The sequence below is a fragment of the Prionailurus viverrinus genome, chromosome A3, assembly GCF_022837055.1.
Source record: "Prionailurus viverrinus isolate Anna chromosome A3, UM_Priviv_1.0, whole genome shotgun sequence".
Classification (NCBI taxonomy): Eukaryota; Metazoa; Chordata; class Mammalia; order Carnivora; family Felidae; genus Prionailurus; species Prionailurus viverrinus.
Genome location: NC_062563.1, coordinates 43,097,600 through 43,120,879, shown reverse-complemented (window position 1 = coordinate 43,120,879; position 23,280 = coordinate 43,097,600). Strand labels below are relative to the sequence as shown.

General features: G+C 46.9%; 1 protein-coding gene across 6 annotated transcripts in view; it reads left to right on the top strand.

Annotated features, from left to right (window-relative positions):
• Positions 1 to 4,426: 4,426 nt before the first annotated feature.
• RRBP1 (ribosome binding protein 1) overlaps positions 4,427 to 23,280 on the top strand; it is a 65,784-nt gene continuing 46,930 nt past the window's right edge. For 4 of the 6 annotated variants that reach the window (XM_047854489.1, XM_047854487.1, XM_047854485.1 and 1 more), the window contains exon 1: positions 4,428 to 4,689. The gene's annotated coding sequence lies outside the window, so the exon portion shown is untranslated. Of the gene's footprint in view, positions 4,690 to 23,280 lie in introns of all 6 variants that reach the window. The other 2 variants (XM_047854484.1, XM_047854488.1) reach the window with 2 other exon arrangements.

The window sequence follows — 23,280 nt, the reverse complement described above, 5'->3', positions numbered from 1 at the left end:
CTCACCTATTTCACCTCCTAGTCACCCCTCCCAAAGGATCATTGCATCCCCCACTCCTACCACTGTCCCATTCCTAAACCCTCATCTCTGGAGCTATTACGACGGTTCCTCAACCTAGTGGGTCCCCAACCAAGCTAAACATCACTATCACGGGAAAGAGAGTCCCAAGGGAGTGATATCTGCTGTCATTGATCACAAACTTTTCCCTGAGTCACCACCACTGAAGGTCAGAGTTACCCCCTCCACACATAGGTACAGCACGCCTTCCGGTATCTGACACCAAATGCAGGAGTTACGTGCATGTGCCCTGAGCCAAACACTCCTCTTCTGATTAGCCCTGTGACACTGGGCAGGTTGTCTAACCTCTCTGTGCCTCAGTTTCCTCATCTCTAAAATGGAGATAAAAAGGGACGCCTGGGTGGCTCAGTCAGTTAAGCGTCTGACTTCGGCTCAGGTCATGAGTTCGAGCCCCACATTGGGCTCTGTGCTGACAGCTTGGAGCCTGGAGCCTGCTTCCGATTCTGTGTCTCCCTCTCTCTCTGCCCCTTCCTGGCTTGCACTCTGTATCACTCTCAAAAATAAATAAACATTAAAAAAATTAATAAAATGGAGATAATAACTGTACCTCCTTTATTGAATCATTCTGAGGGTTATTAAATATTTTTACCTATATGTAGGGCATCTCAAATAATGTCTGGCACATGACAAGAGGTAAAAATGTTACATATTGTCACAATGACTTTTTTCCCACATAACATTTAATTCTGTTTGTCATTTATCATCCTTTCATAGATGTCGATACAGCAAAAGCTCTTTTTACACTGTAAGATATTCTCATCTTTCTACTAGTTTAAAATAATATTTGCAATTTAGTAATAGAAAGCAAAGCACAGCCATGAGTTCATAGGCCATACCAGGTAATTACTCTTGTATATTTAGGGTTTCCTATTAAGAATGTTCTATTTGTTTTTAACACACAAGGAAAACCCAATATGCCCTCTTTATGAGTCAGGTTGATTGAAATACAATTTCCTCACAAACCAACTTCACCCTTTCAAGAGAGGGTGATTTGATCATGTGACCATCACTATCACCAAGATACGAACCATTGACATCACCCAAAATAGTTCCCTTGGTGCTCGTTATGATCACATTTTGAGACTCGTCTCTTCTTACGGTCTTCTTCAAGTCTTGGGGGTTCTGGCAAAACCAAACAACTCAGAGTTGCTCCTAGTGCATCATGCCAGCTTGGGTCACCAGGTCTTTGTCCTTGCTCCTCTCTCACCAGGTGCACCCTTCACCCACTCTCTGGTCTAGGTAACTGCCACTTCTCTTTCAAGCTTCTGCTGTCACCCCCTCTGCTCTCCTCAGTCTAGGTTAGCGCCCCTGCCTGAGGGCCCTCCATCATCTCGGGCCTCTCTCTCTGGCCCTTTTACCGTGACAGCCCCTCACCGGACTATCATCCAGGGGGATGGCAGAGACCTGTTTCCCAGGCTCTAGCCTCGTGCCCGGCACTGAGCAGACAGGACCTGGAGGCTGCACTGTGCCACGGGGTCTCTCTGCTGCCATGGAAAGCTGTGTGATTTGGCAGATATGAGCCTGTGATAGAAGACACAGCAGGGCCAGGGCCCTGAGCCTGAGGGAAGCCCCTCCGGCTCCACACAGGCACCCCCATCCACCTAATCCTGGGGTGGTTCCTGTTTTCCCCAGACACACCATGGGAAAGCGCAAGATCAAGACACGCTGACGACGCTGAGCAGGACCAAGGCTGGGGGGCTCCGCGCCTGAGAGTCAGGCTAGGCCAGGCAGCAGGGGCAGTGGGGCGTGGGGGCTGCCCTGGCCCTAACAGAACCTGGTAGAGGGAGGACAAGGAGCAGGGAGGGAGGACAGGCGAAGGCTCAGGCCAGGCTACCTCTCCGTATTGAAACATACACTGGGTAGAAGCCAAACCAAATGTCAGATTATGGGAGGGAACACAGAGCCCCTTTTGGGGAAGTACCCCTCACCCCTAGGAATCCTGTAATCCTTTGCAATCCTGTAATTCACTTGACGTATTTATGGAACATGTGTTTACTGAGCCTCTACTCTGTGTAGGTGCTGTGTCAGGCTCGGCATCACAGTTGCAAAGAAGACACTACTGTGACCCCTCCACACCCTCCAGGCACATGCATCCTTCTGCCAAGGGCTTCTTGTTGCAAGCGGCTGCCTTTTTCTGCCAGAAGGCTTTTCTCTGGGGCATGAGACCAGTTAAAGTCCTCCCAGAAGAAGCCCTCAATCAATGAGGAGTGGGAGTGGTGGGTAAATAACACACCTCCTCATCCTGCAGGTAGGACGTCTCTGGGACATGTGCCACACAGTGTCCCGGCATGCCCAGTGATTCTGAGCCCTGGTTGCCCACACTGGTCACTAGCCTGATATTGTGCTAGTTGCCTGACACAGCTCTCTCCCATTCTACTTCTCTACCAATGTGTCCTGTGATTACCCCCAAGTGAGTCACTTGAATCCATGTCAGGATCTGCTTCTGGGAAAACCTAAACCCACAGCAAGGCCCTCAGGGGCAGTTGAGTCTTCACCTGGTCTGCATATCACTCTAGGCTATGCCCAGCCTGGTAGTGAATACCAGGCACTCAACAAACACCAATGAATGCATGAATGAATAAATGAATGAATGAACAATGAGTGACTTTCTTCTCTAAAACTCAGATTGCCCTAGAGGGATACATCCATGTTCAGAAAAGTTAACCGGTTTACCCATGATCAATTAGAACTAACTGATGTGGGGCACCTGGGTGGCTCAGTCACTTAAACATCCGACTCTTGATTTCAGCTCAGGTCATGATCTCACAGTTGTGAGAGCGAGCCCTGTGTTGGGCTCTGCGCTGACATCTCAAAGCCTGCTTGGGATCCTCTCTCTGCCTCTCTCTCTCTGCCCCTGCCCCACTCACGCTCTTGTTCTCTCTCTCAAAATAAATAAATAAACTTAAAAAAAAAAAAAAAAGAACTACTTGATATGCCGGCCAGAGGCTGAGATTCTTGACTTTTATTTCAAGCGGGGACTCACCGCTGGAAACAGACTGAGTGTTGAAAGTTAATCCAGGTTAATTCCCTTTGATTAATCATTAATGTGTTAAGGAACTGCTGAGATTAAAAATAGGAATGAACGGTTTAATTTCAACTCCGCCCCTCTAGTCCCTTACCATAGCTTGTATTTTTCACATCTTTCTAACAACAGCTAGTACCGCACCAGTGACAGAGCAAGGGGTAATGTGAAATTGCCCAACAAACAGATATTAGGAACAGGACTCTGCAGCCACAGGGGCCAGGGAAGTGGTGTGGAGATTAGGCTGCAGCAGCACTTTTGGGTTTTTGGAGACCTTAATTTGAAAGAAGCTGGCTTTGGCTCACATTCGAAGAGTTGGCCTTAAAAGACCCTGATATAATGGTTAAAAACCAGGCCTAAAATTATCTTAATTGAAAGACTTATTTGGTTATGAAGAGACAGTGTTGGCTTGTATTGAGGGGAGGAAACTACATAATGAAGTACTATTTGTTCAGTTTTCAGGGAAATGGGTGAGTTTACTTGGGTCAGACCCCCTCACCCTCTTCCTTACATGGAGCAAAAACGCCATAGGGTGGGTTATTTTTATTGCTCTGCCAGTTGTGCTTTGTACCAGTAACTCTATTAGACTGTACTCAATTGCACCACCTCTAAAAATGGGTGCAATCACATCCACCTTGGATTCCTTGTGCACCTTCTGGCCTTTCAATCCCAATTCCTCCATTTGCTCAAGAAAATCCTTTCCGGTACTGAATGCCATCTCTTTGAAGATTAGAACTTGTCCTCTCGGGGTTGACCCCCAGCCGAACTTGTCCTCACACCCTGGGCCCGGTGGAGCCGCTGCTGGGGGGCGGGGGGGGGGGGGGGAAGTGGGATTCAGTGGGTTTAAATAAGGCATTCCTCTCTGCTGTTGGCGGGTTGCGCAACCGCGTTCAGGGTGACACCCACCGCCACCTCACCCTGTCGAGATCCAGGGGCTCAGGCCCGGCATCCCCTGTATTCGAACCTTCTGCAGGCTGCCTAGGCAGCGCCCGCCCCAAGGCAGCGACTGCGAGCGGCGCCGCGGGCCTGGGGTGGGCGGGACCTACCTACCGGCGCCCCCTCCCGCTTTGGCGGGGCGTTTCGGCCCCGCCCCGCCCCCGCGCAGGGCCGAGCGCCGCACCGCACGACCCCGCCCCTCCCTGGCCCCGCCCCCCGCGGCTCCCCGCAGCTCCTCCCCTCTCCCATTGGCCGAGGCGGAGACCCTCCTCTTCGCCCAATGGCCGCCGCCGCGGCTCGGCCGCCCGCGCTCTGACTGGCCAGTGACCCGCGGAGTGGCGGGGCGCGGGCCAATGGGGAAAGGCGGCTCGATGAATGGCTGGCCCGGGTGGGGAAGGCAGGAGGCGGCGATCCCGGCGGAGGGGGCCGTTCGCCAGCTCCGAGGCAGAAAGTGCCACGACTCCACACGCGCGCACGCAGCCAGCGAGCGGCCGGAGCGGACGGCGGACGGGGCGGACGGCGTCGGGGTCGCGGTGCCTGCAGCTGCTTGGGGGCGGCTTCTCGGCGGAGGCTCAGCGGGCTTCTCTCCCGGTTCCGCGGCGGCGGCGGCGGCTCCTGCCCTTTCGCTCTCCCTCCCGCGTCTCCGGCTGCAGGTAAGAAACTTGGCAGGGCCCTGCAGCGGCGGCGGCGGCGCGCGGGCCGGGCCGTCGGGGCGCCGGGGCCGGCCGCGCCGCGAGTGACACGTCTCCTTGGCGGCCCCTCCCCCGGCGGCGCCGCCCGCCGCCGGCCGTCGCCGCGGCCACCGACCTTCGGGGTCGGGTCGGGCCCCGGGGGGGGCGTGTTCCGGGCGAACCCCGTGCAGGGGCGGCGGCGGAGCACGCCCCGCGGCGTGGACTCCACGCCCCTAAGCGGTCGGAGGGGACCTGCGGCGGCCTGGCGGCACGACGTGGCGACCCCTCCCTCCCTGCGGGCCGTCGGGCCGGCCCGCACGCTCCGAAGTTGGGCGAAGAAAGTTGGCGGCGGGGCGGGGCGGCGCACAGCTGGCGGAGGAAGGGGTTAAGTTTCGGGAAGCGGCCGGATGACGTTGCCGGGCTGGAGTCCGGGCTGGAGGGGTGGGGGGGGGCGGGCGGAAGGCGGCGGGGGCCGGTCGGGGGGAGGAGGGCGGGATTGAATGGGGGGCCCGCGGGCCCAGCACGCCCGCCTGCGGGCTGCGGCCTGGAGGCGCTTCCGGGGGGCGGGCGGCCCCCGACAGGGGGGGCCCGGGACGCGGGGCTGCAGGGGACGCCGTGAGAGCACCGGGGCCGTCCCGGGTCCGGACTCCCGAGCGGCCGCGATGGCAACTTCCCGGAGTCGGGCGGAGGCTCCCTGCTCCCCCTGGCGGCGGGGCTAGGGGCACCGTTTTCCCGGCCGGGCCGCGCGGAGCCCGGCGCGAGGGCGCCCAGCGGGGTGACGGGGCCACCCGGGCCCTGCCCGGTCCGGCCCGCCCGCGCCACGATGAATGGCCCGGCGGTGCCATGCCCGGGCGGAAGCGGGCACCTCCGGCCCGGCGGGCCGGGGCGCGCTGGCACCCGGCCTGGCGCTCGCCCCAGCCCGCCGGGTTCCCCAGTCCGCGCCCTGGGGCAGGGAAGACGGGCTGGGGTCCGCGCTTCCAGTAGGGTGTCCGGGAAGCGTCAGGGACCCTTCCCCAGCTTACAGACCATAAATGGTAGCTCATTGTGGTATAACGGTTAAGGGAGTGGGCTTTTGAAATCCCTGAAGCTCTGAGGGTGACCAGGGCCAAGCTGCCTTACTTCGCTTTTCCCTCTGAAAAACGGGGTTGCTTATCATTTCTACTTAAGAGAAAAGCTGTGAAGACCCAGCACGCGTAAGGAATAGCCAACAAGTGTTGCCTGTTAACGCTCGGATGAGTTTTTAGGGGCTTGTGGGGCACCAGAGGGAGGTGGAGTCTGGGGCTGACTCCAGCCCGCCTGCCACAGACCGAAGGCTCGCAGAAGTCCCAGGGTCCACCCTGATGCTTCTCTTAGAGACCCTCTGCGCAAGCCCCTTAACCTCTCCGAACCTGGGTTTCCTTATCTGTAGCCTGGAGAGATACCACCTACTCTCTCACCGCATGGTCAGAGGAGCCTCCCCCACAAGTGCTGGGAAAAACTAGGACCTTGTGCAAACAGACGGCAGTTTGGCAATACTCCTGGAGGTCGGAGGTCAGCAGAGACTGGGAAGCACCAAGGAAATGAAACTTTAAAGGGTGCTTGGGAGCTTCCCACCACTGTTTGCTTATTGTGCTGGCTGGGGGCATCTGGATGGTATATTTTGGAGGTTGAGGAAGTGGGCCCACTAGGACCTCACATCCTAGGCTAGATACCTCTTTAGAACTCTGGCTGCTGAATGTTTCTAGAGACCTGGGTCGTCTTTCTCGTAGTCTTAGGAGGGACAGCTGCACATTTTATGCCAGCTCTACACAGTTGGGGAGCCTTCTCCTACTGTCTCTGCCTGCCTCCTTACACTTTCCTTCTGTGTGTGCTCTTAACTTCCTCTTAATCTGACACCAGAGAGGTCCTGGTGATCCTGCAGCATGCTGCCTACGGTGGTGATGTCTCAATTACTTCATGAACTTTCTAAAGGTCAGCTCCACCAGGGGCTGCCAACCTGTTTCCCTTCCAGAAAAGAAGCTTCCGATTCTAAGGTCCTGGAGATACCACTTCCTTCTCTATTTAAGCAAAGGAGGAAAAGTGGGGGCATACCTCCTACTAGGCTAAGTTTTCCCTTAACCTGGATCAATGCAGACGTGGCCTGCAGGGTGGCTGGGATGGGGACAAGTGAGGCGTCTTGGGGTTTGGAAGCAGAGGACGACCAGTGGGGAGAGCCATAAGCACTCTGCTATAACAGGACTGCTTTCTTTTGTAGTTAGGAATCAGCCTCTCAACATCTATAAAGAGTTTAGAAGTTAGAGTGGTACCTTGGTGTATGAATATTTTTTTTGGTGATGGGAGAGTTTTAGATAAATCCAAGTCATTGAGTCACATTTGAGCAATCAAGCTCTTGGCTGAAGAGTCAACAGGCTGCAATAATTATACAGTACCAAATTCTGTCTAAGTGGTTGAATGGGAATGATTTAACTGAAATATTGGCTTACTGTGTATGTAACAAGGACACCTTTTAAAAGTGTCAGGACCCCAGACTCATTGTTCTTTTATCTCTGGGAACTTTAGCTAATGAATGACACATAGGCAGGGACTCAAAAGTTCTTTCCAGATAGCAGAGTTTTCTGCCCTAAAATCTTGCTTCAGGAGGGAAAAAATAACGGTCAGTCCGAATTACAGAGGCAGAGTCTGTGCTATCCATCTGTACATCCTGGGTCTACTGTAGTTAAGGCCTGGCCTGTAACATGTTGAATGTTGACTGGTAGACGGCCATACCTGTCAATATTCTCTCAGTTATCCAGCTACTTTATTGGACAACTCAAGCTGAGCCCCGTTTGGTTTTTAAGGTTTACTGTTTAGAAATAGAGTCCACAACTTCAGTGTGTACCTAGGCCTTGCACAACCTCATTCTATAGAAAGGGTGTTGTTCCCATTCTACCTCTGGAAATGTGGAGGCCCAGCAGGTCAGGTGGCTGTCAGGCCAGTTCCTGTTGCCCAGTTCCTGGGCAGTGTGGGCATGGCCTTCTGAATGTTCACCCACAGGGTCCTGTAATTCCACATTTACTGGGATAGTAACTACTCAAGGGAAGACATGGATCTAGAAGTTTGGAATTAAGAGCTTCAGAGGAAGAAAGGTAGACAGCCAGTTGAAAATGTGATCAGTGGAAAAAGGTATTTTTCATTTCTTTATGCAGTGTCTCCTGCATGCTGGGCCTTCAAACATTAAATATAAATGAGTGAGACCTGTTTCTCGTGCAAAGAAACTGTCATCTAGGGGCATCTGAGTGGCTCGGTCGGTAAAGCGTCCAACTTCAGCTCAGGTTATGATCTTACGGTTTGGGAGTTTGAGCCCCACACCGAGCTCTCTGGTGGTTCTCTCTCTCTCTCTCTCTCTCTCTCTCTCTCTCTCTCTCTCCCCCTCCCTCCCTCCCTCCCTCCCTCCCTCCCTCTCTCTCTCTCTCTCTCTCTCAAAATAAATAAACTTAAAAAAAAAAAAACTGTTGTCTCCAACTGTGTTGTCCAATACAGTAGCTGCATAGAGTTGTTTAAGCTGAAGACAGTTACAATGAGGCCAGTAAAATATGGCTTAGTCACACTAGCTGTATTTCAAATGCTTAGTAGCCACACATTTGCAGTGCAGATTTAGATCATTTCCATTATCATGGAGAGTTCTCCTGGGCAATGCTGGTCTGGAGATAGCTGGAATTCTTTTTTTTTTTTTTTTTTTTTTCTTTTTAAGAGTTCCAGGTAGCTGGAATTCTTTAAACATTCAAGTCTCTGTTCTTGATCATTTAGGAATATTATGTCGAACCACATAAAATGCCCCATTTTATACGTGAAAAACGGTTGACTTAGTGGCAGTTCATGGGCTTCACCCTAATCGCCTTTAGAAAACGTTTATTCCTGCCTCCTTGTGTGCATTGTAAATTGCATACCAAGAAAAAAAAGTGGGTGGGGGAGCAGAACAGATAGTGGCCCTGCCGTGGGGAAGTTCTTACCTATTATCAACAGCATCAAAATGGTCAAACCAAGCCAAATAGGTATTGGGCAGACAGCATATGGCTTGTAGGGAAAGTTAATATTTAATTCTAAGTGAGAGCATGGGCAAGAGGGCCATCCAGCATTATAGAAAATTAACTCAGGGACTTCCTAGAAGGTTGTTTTCTTGGGCAGACAAATTCTGATGAGTCTCCTGAAACTGGCAACTGGACTCCCACAGGTAAAAACCGGACGCATCTAATATGTTTACCTTAAGTGCCTTGAGTGGCGTATCTCCCACTGTCTAGCAATGGGAGCAACTTTGATTTGTGAGCAAAGTATTGCATCTGAGTTCGATTATTTTGGCAAGATTGGAACAGCTGCTGGTCCCTGAACCTTACACTAGCAGTGTATTGGTGTTTTCATAGTTGGCTGGCATAAATTGTTTCCTGGGTCATTTGCAGGACTCTGTTCTCTGTATAACTTTGAAAGAATCATTGGACGGTATTTGGGAAGACTTTTTGAATTCTTGGCTGTTCTAAGGGGCTTATCTTAGTACTCCACAGAGAATAAGGTAAAGCCAAAGTTAACAAAGAACCCAGAATGATGGGCAGCTGCATATTCTCTTTTCAGTGGGAGAGGAGGTCCACTGAGGTTGGTTTAGAAGTTATCAGCTATTTATAGGAATAATGAATGTCATCTGCTGGCTGAAAAGTTGGACTAAAAGTCCATCTTAATCTGAAACCTTTAATTCCATGCCCTAACCCTGGTCAAGGTGTGAGTGAACCAGGTCTGTTTTAGGCTGTCTTGGGACTGGTTCCAGGATGGTGCCCTGTGTGGACTGAACTTGGCCTGCACATGAGATTTGTTCGGCCAACCTCATGTTAAACAGCCGAGCCGCCTTCTAAAGGAGAATTTCTTCATTAAAGTCTAGATTTGGGAGTTCTTTTGGGAGAATGGGAGTGTGTGAGCACAGCAGGTCTGTTCTCTTGCATGGCAGGCAGGGGCTGTGGTCATCCTCTCTGGGCAGGGCCCATGGTTCATTCACCAGCATTCCTACCCTGGTTTACATTCCGTGCTTAGTATCGGTGGTCTCCCAGGGGGCACTGTCTGCTGCGGTGTCTGAGAGCATAGAGGAGTTGGAGGGCATCCGGGTGTGACCTGAGTGGTCACTACTGTCTCCCGCTGAGCTGCAGTTTGGGGCAGAGGGAGAAGTGCTAGTTGGGGTTCTGGTCCTAGAAACAAGCTATGTGAGCTTGGAGATGACTTTGTCCTTCCTGGGCTTCCATTGCCTCTTCATGTAAAACGAAGCTAGGCCAGATGGCTCCATCTTTCAGGCCACAAACTTCGTTTTATCCTCAATTATTTGCTTTCTGGTTCTTGTATCTTGTACAGCGGCAAACCTCCACATTCAAAACAGAGCAGGAATGCAACCATTCTCCCCTCTTCCACTGGCACTACCCTGGTCCAGACCCCTCTCTTCCATGGATTACTTCACTAGCTCTCACCCCCTGCCTTCTTAGCACTTCTCTGCTTGAGACCCTCCTTGGCCAGAGTCTTCACAGTGGCCTCCAAGGACCCCGCTTTCACTGTGGCTTCACTCCTGCCATTGCCCGTGTCCTCTGCTCCAGTCACACTGGCCTGTTTATCCGTATGCTTTTGCCTCAGGGCCTTTGTACGTGCTGTTGCTGTCCACGCAGCTGGCCGCTGTTTCTTAGAAGGCCACAGGGCTTGCTCTCCCCCATCTTCTTCCCTACTTAAAGTGACAGCCCCTAGTGATCCCCACCCTCACCCCTGCTCCCTGGCCTGCTTCTCCGTATTTCTTTCCCTTCATTATCATCAGCCAGACATGCTACACGTGGGACTGACTTTGTCTGCTCTGCCAATGCTGGGATCTGTCTGCTTTCTTTCCCCTTGGTATCCCTAATGCCTGGAACAGTGGTTGGCACACAGTGGATGCCCATCCTTGCCAAGCTAATGGGGAGAGGATTTTCTAGTGCTTGTGTTCTAGGAATGTATTATTGTTTAGCCTGAAGTAGTCAGGATTCCTAGAGCATCAGATATAAAACACAAAAAACATATTATAGAGCCAAGTGATTTTTGGATTCCCTCCAGCCTGGCTGCAGTTGAGAGGTTGACAGTAACATTCATGGAGGAACACTTTGGAATGGGGATGATCCTGCTCTGCTCATAGAGTCCATGGGTTTGAAGTGACCCTAAGTGGAAGGCCTGGGCATTGGCTTTCTCCCAGGTGTCATAAGCTTCCAGGCCAGTTATATGTATACATTATATATATTACATTATACATAAATATATATATATTTTAATGTTTATATTTTGAGAGAGAGCAAGTAGGGGAGGGGCAGAGAGAAGGGAAAACACAGAATCTGCAGCAGCCTCCAGACTCTGAGCCATCAAGACAGAGCCCAACACAAGGCTCAAACCCACAAACTGTGAGATCAGGACCTGAGCTGAAGTTGGACGCCACCCAGGTGCCCCCAGGCCAGTTATATTAATCTCAGTCCTCCCTGTCCCTTCATAGCCCCCCATCCATGTCAGGGTGCCTCACCAGCACTGGGTCCTTCCCAGGTGCTCTGCAGTTCCCGGAGGAGAATCCGCAGCAAGCACCCTTGATTTCCTTCTGTGGCTGATGAGCATTGGTGGAGCTTCAGGGAGTAACTGAGTGTATCAGCGACAACACGCTCACCAGGAAAGAAAATGTTATTTTTGCTTTGAACAATGTGCCGGTTCTGCTCTGAGAAGAGGTGGATTTTGTGTTTAGTGAGCAAGAGTGTTCCTTAGTGGTAGGAGGAAAATTCTTTTCTTGTAGTTGGCATTTTATTCTCTCTTTTAGTCAGACTTCGAGGAGTACAGGAACTGATGAGGTTAACCTGCTGCCTCCCGCATGGAGGTTACTCTCCTTGAGCACTTGCATGTGGAAACCAGGGGAGGTGGGAGAAGATGGTCCAGGCAGGTGGTCTGGTTGGTAAGAGTCCGTCCCAGGTTTCCCCCCATCCTTTTGTTTCTCCCCTGCTCTCCTGCTTTGCTTCTTGGCAGAGACATGAAAAGTAGATCCTGGATTCCTTGCCCTTCCTTCCTTCCTTCCTTTCTCTCTTCCTCTTTCTTTCTTTCTTTCTTTCTTTCTTTCTTTCTTTCTTTCTTTCTTTCATTTTTGTTTAGTTTTGAAAGAGAGCATGTAAGTGAGGGAGGGGCAGAGAGGGAAGGGTAGAGGACCTGAGGTGGGCTCTGTGCCAACTGACATGGCGCTGGAGCTCACAAACGTGAGATCATGACCTGAGCCAAAGTCAGACGCTTAACCGACTGAGCCACCCATGTGCCCCGATTCCTCTCTCTTTTTGATGGGCACATCTGGCCTGTTTGACCTGGGACGGTGGAGATGCTTGTTCTGCCCTAAGCCCAGGTGGGATGTTTTTCTGGAACTTCTCATTCGGTGGTTAGAATGTACCACTCAACTCCATCAAAACTGTTTTCTTTTCGATTAAGGCTCATCCTGAATAGGAATTCGATGTAGTCTTGTTTCTGTGCAATACACTTTAATTTCTTTCTGAGTTCTAGATATTTGTAGTAAGGAAGGGGAAAAAAAACCGAGTAATTTTTGGAATTTAGTAGCAATCACAGTGATTGAGGAAAAGAAGGGGTCAGTGCTGAAGAATAAATGAATTATTGACACCTTTAATGAAATCTTACAGTGATGTGTCAGCAGACATTGAAAAGGTCAACTTTAGCTACGGCTCCGAAGCCCAGGCACTGTTTTCTGTGTTAAGTTGCTTCCCTGTTAAGTTGGGAGCTTATTAAGTTGGAGCCTTATTCTGAACAGTTTTATTTTATGTATTTGTGTATGTGTGTATTTATTTATTTTTGCATTTTTGAGAGAGAATGTGCGCATGAGCAGGGGAGAACAGAGAGAGAGGAGGACACAGGATCTGAAGTGGGCTCTGCGCTGACAGCAGAGAGCCCGATGTGGGGTTTGAACTCACGAACCACGAGATCACAACCTGAGCCGAAACCAAGAGTCGGACACTTAACCGACTGAGCCACCCCGGCACCCCTGAACGGATTGATTTTTCACTCAATGCTGTCTGGCGGCCAGCACAGTAGGCGTGGCCACAGACTGTGAGGTGACTGCCTTCCTGCTCCCCCCTCCCCCCACCCCAGCTACCCGCCTCTTTGGTGGGAGCAACGCGGCCATGCCCATGAGAGGGCTGGGAGGTGGCAGCAGCGACAGTGTCACAGATACTCCAGGCACTGAGGATGCTCCTCCTTCAAGTTCCGGGTGATAGAGTTTTTCCTACCAGATTGGGCATATATATTTTTAACTCTTTAGTAATGCAAAGTACCTACACAGAAAAGTGCTCTGTTGTGAGTCCACTGCCCAGTTTTAAACTGCCACAAACTGATCACCCTGTTTAACCAGCAGATCAGGAAATATTATCCCCCCACACGTTCCTCTTCTGCCCTCTCCAGCTGCTGCCTGTCCCCAGGGGTAGCTGTGCTGCTGGTTTCTGGCACGCAGATTTGCTCTATCGAATTTGAACTCCCGGTAAATGGAATCACAAAGCCCGGCCCGTCCTCTCTTGGGCCTTTCATTTGATGTCGTGTGTGGGAGTCATCTGTGCTGTCGGCCTCGTAGCTCATTGTCATTGTTGTGTAGTACTCTGGCTTGTGAGTCCATCACCAGTGCCCATTTCATTCTGCATGGGTACTTGGACAGTTTCTAATTGGGGGCTTACAACATAGGAGATGTTATATTACGAAGTATAAAGTCCTGCCCCTCATTGTGGTGACCGGTTATCTGCATGGCTGTCAGGTTTGTACCTAGGAGTGGGATTATGAGCCACAGGGAGGCATATCCTCACCTTTAGAGGAGAGGCCAGACTTCTTCCCAAGGTGCAGGTAGTCATTTCTACTCCCACCAGCAGTACAGGAGGGCTGGGGACATATGATACAATGGCTGATTTTAAAAAGGAACCAGAATGAAGTTTGCTATTCCTAAGAAATAACTCACTTATCCCATACTTCCCCTTGGTCACAGAGATGGGAGCATCTGGCCAGGAAATTCGTTAATACATGGTGGGCCTTTGCAAAAGGCTTGTGGAAGAGGGTCAGGTTTTGTTGCCCATGAGCAAGTGCTCTTAACCACAAATCTGAGTGGAAAGGCAGCTCCTCTTCTCAGCAGTTAAATGAAGGGAGAGCCCTGATCTGGGGATTGATTTCTTTATCAGATCCACACCCCCAGGTAATGTAATGAGTGTTGGAGTATTGAGTGGATTTCTTAAAAACAAAGGAGCCAGCAGTCAAGTACCAGAAGTCATTTGAGCCCTGACCCACGCATTTCTAACCTGAAAACCCTCCCACCTTGGAGAATCCTTGGCCAGGGCCCCGGTTGGTGGTGGAAGGACACCCTGCAGGCTCCCCTCTTCTGGGGGTTGGATGTCTGTCCAGAGCTGGATTTGGAAGTCTCCCTGGCACAACCAGCCCTCCTGTCCCGCAGCAGGGATGATCTCATTTTTCTTTTAAGAGCTTGATTGGCTGGGATTTCATTTGGCGAGGAGTGCCAAATGGCAATGTCTTTTGGTCCAACAGTGCCAAGAGTCAGTAGTCCAGAGAAGTGAGGGGCCACTGTGCTCTGGCAATGGGGTGGACTGGGTGGGATGGACCAGTCTAATGAACGGGGTGGGGCAGGGCAGGTGCTACATAGCCAACAATAAGCATCTTCTGAAAAGCAGGGAATGGCTTGAAAGATACTATCTTTTTTTATTTTTTTTTATTTTTATTTTTTTAATTTTTTTTATTAAAAAAAAATTTTTTTTTAACGTTTATTTATTTTTGAGACAGAGAGAGAGAGAGAGACAGAGCATGAATGGGGGAGGGGCAGAGAGAGAGGGAGACACAGAACCAGAAGCAGGCTCCAGGCTCTGAGCCATCAGCCCAGAGCCCGACGCGAGGCTCGAACTCACAGACCGTGAGATCGTGACCTGAGCTGAAGTCGGAGGCTTAACCGACTGCGCCACCCAGGCGCCCAGATACTATCTTTTTTATTTAAGTATAATCTACAGTATTCTGTTGTGTACAGTAGTGATTTGTATACGTTGGGAACTGGTCGCCACGATAAGTTTAGTTACCATCTGTCACCATGCAAAGTTGATACCATATTATTGACTGTATTCCCCATGCTGTGTATTACATCCCCCTGACATTTATTTTATAACTGGAAGTTTGTACCTCTTGGTTCAAACTTCACCCATTTCACCTCCTCCCACTCCCAGCCTCCCTCCTCTCTGGTAACCACCACTCTGTTCTCCATAGCTGAAATCTGGGTTTAGTTCAGTTTGTTTCTGTTTTTTTAGATTATGACTTACAAGTGAAATCATGTGGTATTTGGCTTTCTTTGTCTGACTTACTTCATTCAGCATAATATCCTCGAGGTGCATCCATGTGGTCACAAATGGCAAGATTTCATCCTTTTCTTTGCCTGAGAAATGTGTGTGTGTGTGTGTGTGTGTGTGTGTGTGTGCATGCGTGTGTGTGTGTGTGTGTGTGTGTGTGTGTGTGTGTGTGTGTAAAATAGACCACATCTTTTTTTTTATCCATTCACCTAAAATGGATAATAATAAATAATAATAATAAACTTAGATTGTTTATTCTTAGAAGATAGGAGGCCAAAACCTTGGTGAAAGGAGTAGCCTTGGACAGCAAACACGGCCCTGAGGGCATTTGGCAAAGGGGGCAACCGCTGAATTTTGATGGCATCTCTGGGCACAGGAGGCAGTATGATGGAGGACCCTACCCCTCAGAACTGCAACCACAGAGGACTGCTACACCGTCAGGGTGAAGGGGAGGCAGAAATAAGCCCATTCCCCTCCTGAGGACTCGTTCTCACGAGTGGTTCCTCATGCAGATCCCGTGACCTAAGTGGGAGGAAATTCTCCAGCCAATTTTAAAGTTCTTTATTTCAGAGTCGACGAAGACTGTCCTTCTGGGCCATCCTGCAAGTGAACAGATGAGCAGATCTTTGAAGGACCGCCCCTTCATTCCGGGCTTAGTGAATCCCCATGTGTAATTTTCACAACGAAGTGAGCAGTTCCTGGTTAAGAATAAGTAAACGCACAAAGAATGCAGAGTGCTATGAAAGAGGACCAGCAGAAACAGATTTGCGAAAATATGAGACAGTAGAGGGGTTGACTCAGATTTTGAACAATGCCTCTCACTATACTTAAAGTAATAGACAAGATCAAAAATACCTACAGGGAAAGGAAACTATAAAACGACCTGGCAAATTTGAAAAAGGAATCAGGTTACCACTTCTAGATATGAGCAGCTCAATAATTGTAATTAAAAACCTAGGGCGCCTGGATGGCTCAGTCGGTTAAGGGTCTGACTTCAGCTCAAGTCATGATCTTGCGGTTCATGAGTTCAAGCCCTGCATTGGGCTCTGTGCTGACAGCTCAGAGCCAAGAACCTTCTTTGGAGTCTGTGTGGCCCTCTCTCTCTCTCTGCCCCTCCCCCATTTGCACTCTCTCTCAAAAATAAATAAAACATTAAAAAAATAATTAAAAAACCCAGCAGACTGAAGAGAATAAGTGAACTGAAAGATAAAGCAGAAGAAAATATACAGATTTCATCTTAGAGGACCAAATGAATAATTTGTAAGACCAATTAAGAATTGGGGAGGGTAGAAGTGTGTTTAATTGGGGTTCCAGGAGAGGTGAGTGATCATGGGCCAGAGCCAATATTGGACAAGATGATGTCTGAGGGTTTTAAAGAATAGATGAGACACTCATCCAAAAAAGGAAAAAACACCCATATGTAGAGTGTAATGATACAGGAACCAAAGGAAAAACAAAAATCAAAAACTCAAGATAACTTTTAAGACAAAGAAAACTAAGACAGGTAATTACTGACAGGCCCTCACCGAAGGAAATTCTGGAGGATGTTCTTGGAAGGCAAGTCATGCCAAATGGAAAGAGTAAGCTGTACAAGCAAGGAAGGATAAAGAAGGTGGCAAATATTTGGGCCACTCTAAACAAATGTGGAAGAATAATAGTAACATGTGGCGTGGGGTGGGGGTGACTGAGAAAAAGATAGGATTAAATACTGAAAACAGTAACACTGAAGACAAAAGGAGTAATAGAGCTAGTGGAAGGGGTAAGCTCATTTAACTTTGAACTTGGCGAACCCTGCCATGTTCTTTTTTAAAGGTAATTACTAAAGAATAGAAACAGTATATTCTAAAGTAGTAGAGGGGGAAAATGGGATGACTTAAAAACAAAAAGAAGAGCGGACAGGTGGGAAAATAGCACAAAATAAGATTACGGAGTTAAACTCAAATATATCAGCATTCATATCTAATATACATTGATTAAATACTGCAGTTGAAACATAAAGATATACTGGATTTTTTAAAGTCCACTCTTGTGCTGTTTACAGGAGACAGGTTGAAAATAAAAAGATAGAAGAAGGTACATTATAGAAATTCTACTAAAAGAAAACTGGTGTTGAGGCAGTCGGCGGGCTCAGTCCGTAGAGCAAGGGACTCTTGATCTCGGGGTCATGAGTTTGAGCACCATGTTTGGTGTAGAGATTACTTAATACAAAACAAAAAACAAAAAAACAAGAAAACTGGTGTTGTATTACTGGTATATAAAAGAGACGTTAACACTCACTGAAAGTGTTGTACAGAGAAAGGGCACTTCATAACGATCAAAGTTTAATTCAGCTTAAAGATTCGGCAGTTTTCACTTTGGGTGCATCTTATTAACTTCGTCACAAAATACCTAAAACAAAATTGACAGAACTACAAGAAGTGTTCAAATCTATAATCATGGTGAAGAACTTTAGTACATCCCATCAGTAATTGACATTGACAGTTAAGCAGACAAAAATCAGCAAGGATTGGAACTTTGAACAAAATTCTATGACTATATATAAATAAAACATTGCAGCCAGCTAGTACACATGTGACTTCAAAATTTTCAAAGATTGGTCATATCTGGGGCCTTAAAGTCTCAACAAATATCAAAGGATTGGGATTATATAGAGCAGGTAATCTGAGCACAGTTATACTAGAAATATGAATAAAAAGAAATAGGAAATCTTCATGCATTTGGAAATTTTGTAAACCTATGCTTCTAGCACTTACTTGTAGGCCAAAAAAAAGGGAGGGGGATAGAAAAATGTCTTGAATTGAGTGATAATGAAAATGCTACACATCCAGCCTTGTAGGATGTAACTAAAGTATTGTTTACAGGGCAATGTGTACCTTTACATACATGCATCCGAAAAGAAAAGATGAAAATTAATGAGTTATAAGTAAGCATCTTCCCCCAGAAGTAAAAAAAGACATACTAAAACCAGTCAGAAGAAAATATGGATGAGAAGGAATAAATGAAACCAAAAACAGGTGAATACATAGCAGATGAATCCAACAAAGCCAAGATTTCATTCTCACAAAAGATAGGTAATGTTGACAAATATCGAGCAAAATTGATCAAGGAAAAGGCGCAAATCCTCAAGAATGTAAAGTGGGACTTTACTACAGATGTGGTTGACATTAAAAAGGTAAGTGGTTATAACGAGCGACGTGTGCTAAGTAAAAATAAGTAAAACCAGTGTCGTAGATGCTTATTAAAAATATCTGAAGGATCCAGAGGAGGGATCATGCCACGCATTATACAGAGAAGACCTCTTTTTTTTCCACGTCAACATGGCAAGAGTTTTGCAAGTTCTGACAACATATATAAATTTCTAGGAAAATATAACTTATCCACACTGACCCAAGAAGAGAACCGAGAACCTGATAAAAGGCTCTCTACAGAAAGCCTATAGCAAACACTGTACTAACCAGCAGGATACCTAAATCTTGCCTTTGGGATCAGGAAAAATGGAATGCCTGGATCCTTTCTTCTCTTTAGCACAATGTTAGGAGGGCCTACCCTGTGAAAAATTCAAGGAAAGTGAAGCCGAAGACAGGAAGACTGGGGAGAAAGGAACAAAACTGTGATTCATAGGCAGTATGCTTATATACCTAGGAAATGTTTTTAAAAATCTAAGGATGTGTCCCTAGAATTAGGCAAAAGTTGCTGGGGGGAGAAGTCACCCTACAGAAATCAACCAGCAGCAAACAAAATGAAACAGAGACCACCACGTTTGCAATAGTGGGAAAACTCTGAAGAACCAAGAACTAACTGTTTGCGAAGGTGTGCAAAACCACCAGCGCACATTCTTTTCCTTTACCGGGGATATCTAGTCTTTTCTGGTTGGGTGTGATCTTTATAACCATACAAATGGCGACTCCTGTCCTGATGGCCTTTGTTCACGGAGCACTTGGGAGTGTTGATGAGCTGAGGTTTGCTTGGATACAGTGCAGAAGAGACCGGTCCCTGCTTTCTGGGAGCCTGATGTCAGTCACAGTACCAATTCTGTCATGGGCCAGCACATCTTAACTGCTGTCATTTTGAGAAGTCAGGATTCTGGATTCCTGCCTCATAGGCATGTTGTCTTCATTGATGAGGTGAGGCCTGTAGGCTTCCTGTGCGTTCTCGGAAGATTTAGGCCTTTTGAAGTTATTACTTTTCCAAAGACCATTATTTTGGAGAAACACAAAAACATGTCAATTCTTTATTTTTTTTCCTTAGGCGTAGAAACTGAATCTGAAATAGCCAATGAATAAGCAAAGGCTTATAATAGAATACATTTCTATTTTTAGTGTTTCATCTTTCTTTAAAATGAGTAGCATTGTTTTTCTAAAGTGGGAATTAAGTCGTTTCCATTCCCTTAACTCATGAAATAAATTATTTCAGAATATATTGTTTAGCAACCAAATTTTCTTTCTCTGGGTAAAAAAAAAAAATCAGAAATTACACTTAATATTTAGATGAGTTGATCTGAAAACCCTCTTCTCCAGACATTTAGAAATGTTAAAGTTCATAGGCATTCTCTAAAAGCTTAGCTGGGCTTGCAGGGTAATAAAAGAGGTTGCCAAAGCTGTAAACCAAGGGTGAGGGAAATGCCTGGGACCCAGAAGTAAACTGACCATGGGGTGTGGGTGGGGTCTTGTCAGCCAGAGTCACCTGGGTCTTTGGCTTTTGTGTCTAGATGGGAACAGGGGTTCATCAGTGGGGAGTAGGACCCGAGCCCACCTCACACCCTCGTGTGAAACGCGCACCCTCAATGAAAGGACGGACTAGCAGCCAGGGGAAATGACATAGAAACTTACCTGTTTTGTCCTGGGGCAGTGGGGGGGGGGGGGGGGGGGATCAGTCTCCTGAGAATCTGTTATAGGAAGCCCAGGCCTTGTGTGAAAGTTAGTCCGAGGCTGCTGCTTTCTGAGGGCCCCGTTGTAACAAAGATTAAACAGCTCTGACACAAGCCCACTACTCACCCCAGATAGGATTGCCTCTGATAAAGTCCCACCAAAGACGTGACATGAAATCGCTATTAAAGATATAAAAGTAGATAATGAAAAACATTAATGGAAAAAATAACACCAGAAAAAAAAACAACAAAACAGGCCAACTTGAAAGAGATAAACTCAAAGGACTGGTTACAGAGCTGTTTAGATTCAGCTGAAGAGACTGTTGATGAAATGGAACGTATGTCTGAGGAGTTTTCCCAGGTGGCGGCATGGAGAGCTTGAGGTCAGATTAGGAGTTCTGCCCCAGAGAAGGAGCAAAAAAATTTTCTAAGCACAAAGTGGCCCAGGATTTTCTGGAATTTTTGAAAAGCATGAGCCCTCAACCTCAGAATGCACAATGAGCCTGAATAAGATAAAGATATACACCTAAAAATATTTTCTTGACAGGTGCCTGAGTGGCTCAGTCAGTTGTGTGTCCAACTCTTGATTTTGGCTCAGGTCATGATCTCACGGTTTGTGAGTTCGAGTCCTGCGTCGGCGTATAGCACAGAGCCTACTTGGGCTTCTCTCTCTCTGCCTCTCTCTCTCTCTCTCAAAATAAATAATCTTAAAAAATATTTTGTTGAATCCTTAGAACTCCAAAGATGAATCTTAAAAGTTGTGAGAGATTTTTTTAAGATGTCATAAAGGAACAACAGATCAGTAGCATGTTTCTCAATAGTAACTCCTCCTCCCCCCAAAAGAGCCAGAAGACAGATAAAATAATATCTTCAAAGTGGTAAGAGACAAGGACAGTCAGCAGGGAATTTTGCACTCCGTTAATCCACTCACGAAGAGCATGAGTAGAATAACGATATTATTGTGGGTCTATGAGGACTTGAGAAAGTTGATCCAGAATGGATCCTTGTTGAAAGAGCTAGTCAAGGATGTACTTTGTAATGACCCAATAAGAAGGGAGTGAGGCGCAGGAAGCAGTGGTCAACAAAGAAATTGGTAAACATTTGGGGAATGCAAACATGAGCTGTCTGAGACAAAAGTCGCTTTGGGTCGTTTGAGTCATTCTGTGTGATGGAGAAGTGGGGTGTGCCAAGTCGGAAAAGGGGCTCATGTCAGATGGATGGGCACCAGACTTCAGGCCTTCCACAGATCTTTGGCTGTTGGGGAAGTGGCTGGAGGCATCGGGGAAATCAGGTCAAGTATATATGCTAGGAAAATGGAAGAGTAAAACACATTTTAATTATAATTTCAGTACTCATTAAAAAAAAAAAAAGTAGCAGTAGCATGTATAAGTTCTAAACACCATAGAGGAAAAGGAGATAAAACCTAAATAGCCTGATAGGATGCAGAAATAAAGGGAGTGGGAGGAGAATAAGCAAGAAAGTATTATAAATAGGAATGACAAAATCAAGGTTTCAGTGAGTCCAATTATATAGGAAATCACAATAGGCGTTGATGAATTAAACCTACCAGTTAAAAAGACAAATTGCTACACTGGTCTTAAAATAAAATCCAGCTTTATGCTATTTTTAAGAGTTCTACTTAAAACATATGAACACAGAAAGGTTGGAAGTGAAGAATAGAAAATGATTCTAGGTCAGTATTAACTTCCCAAATGTTGGTATAACTTTTTAAATAATCAGACAAGCTAGACTTTAATGATAAAAAAAAAAAAAGTTCATTATTAGGGATAAGAAGGTCACTATGTAAAGGGGGGGGGGTGGGGAAGAGCAGATACTTTATCAAGAAGATGTAACAATGCTGATCTGATGTTCACCTAATGAGATGGCCTTCAAATAAAGCCCAAATTGACAGATTCCCAGGAGAAACTGATAAATACATGGTACGTGGTGGGAAATGTTAAAAGCTCTCAATAGCTATTAGATTGAATTAGCCAAAAATGGTCTATAGAAGGTATTAAGCTGAAGCTAAGGATACACATAGAACCCTTCACTCCATAGAGAACACGTGTATTTATAAAAGTTGACCACAGTCTAGCAAAACTCACCAAATATCATTATCTAAATTAGTATTTTTATTTTTTTTTTAATGTTTATTTATTCTTTGAGAGAGAGAGAGAGCGCGCGCAAGCACACGAGCCAGGAAGGGGCAGAGAAAGGAAGACACAGAATCTGAAGTGGATTCCAGGTTCTGAGCTGCCAGCACAGAGCCTGACATGGGGCTCAAACTTGCGAGATCATGATCTGAGCCGAAATCGGACACTTAACTGAGTCACCCACGTGCCCCTCAATTAGTATTTTTTAGAGTATAGGCCCAATCTATTGTGAGACTCAAAATCAATTTAATTTATTGTGAAAAACCTTTTCAGATGTTTTAATGGTATAGAAAATACTGATGTATCACATGTACTAGTACTGAGTTATTTCATGAAAGTGTTGTGTATATGTATATACACATATGTATGTATGTTTCTGTGTCCTAGGTCATGTAAAAAATTATTAGTGTCTCCAGATCCTGATTAGAGGTCTAAAAGCTTTGTCCTATATCACCCAGAACAGATTCTCTGATGACAACACAGTTAAATAAGAACTATCAGTGATATTTTAAAGCCCCTGTGTGTTAGGGAAGTTAAGGTCACTACCATCTCATGAGTCTAGGAGATCTTATGGGATTTAGAAAAGACAACTGAACAATCATGAAAAAAGTGAGTATGTGTGCTACAGCTTGTAGTATGTAGCTACAACAGTACTTAGAGGGAAATTTGTTGCCTTAAATATTTGCTGTAAGAAAAAAGAAAGGCCTGAAAATTAATAAATGTCCATGTTGGAAAGTTAGAGCAGAATAAACCAATAGAGATTAGAGGAAGGAATAATGAAAATTATGTATGCTGGATCACAAACCCAAAAGCTGGTTTGGAATCATCCTTGATATTGAATCAGCAGTTTATAACAGCCAAGACATGGAACAACCTAAGTGTCCATTGACAGATGAGTGGATAAGGAAGTTTGTGCTGTGAACACACACGCACACACACAATAGATTATGATTCAGCCATAAAAGGAAACCTTGCCACTTATGGACCTTGAGGGCATTATGCTGAGTGAAACATAATGTGTTGTGTCAGAGGAACACAGATTCTGTGTGATCTCACTTATATGTGGAATCTAAAAAAAACCCAAAACCAGTCTCCTAGAAAAAGGGATGACCAGCAGTCACCAAGGGCAGGAGTAGGAGGAATCACAGGAAGGTGGTCAGAAGGTGCACACTCCCAGTTAACAACATAAGCGAGTGCC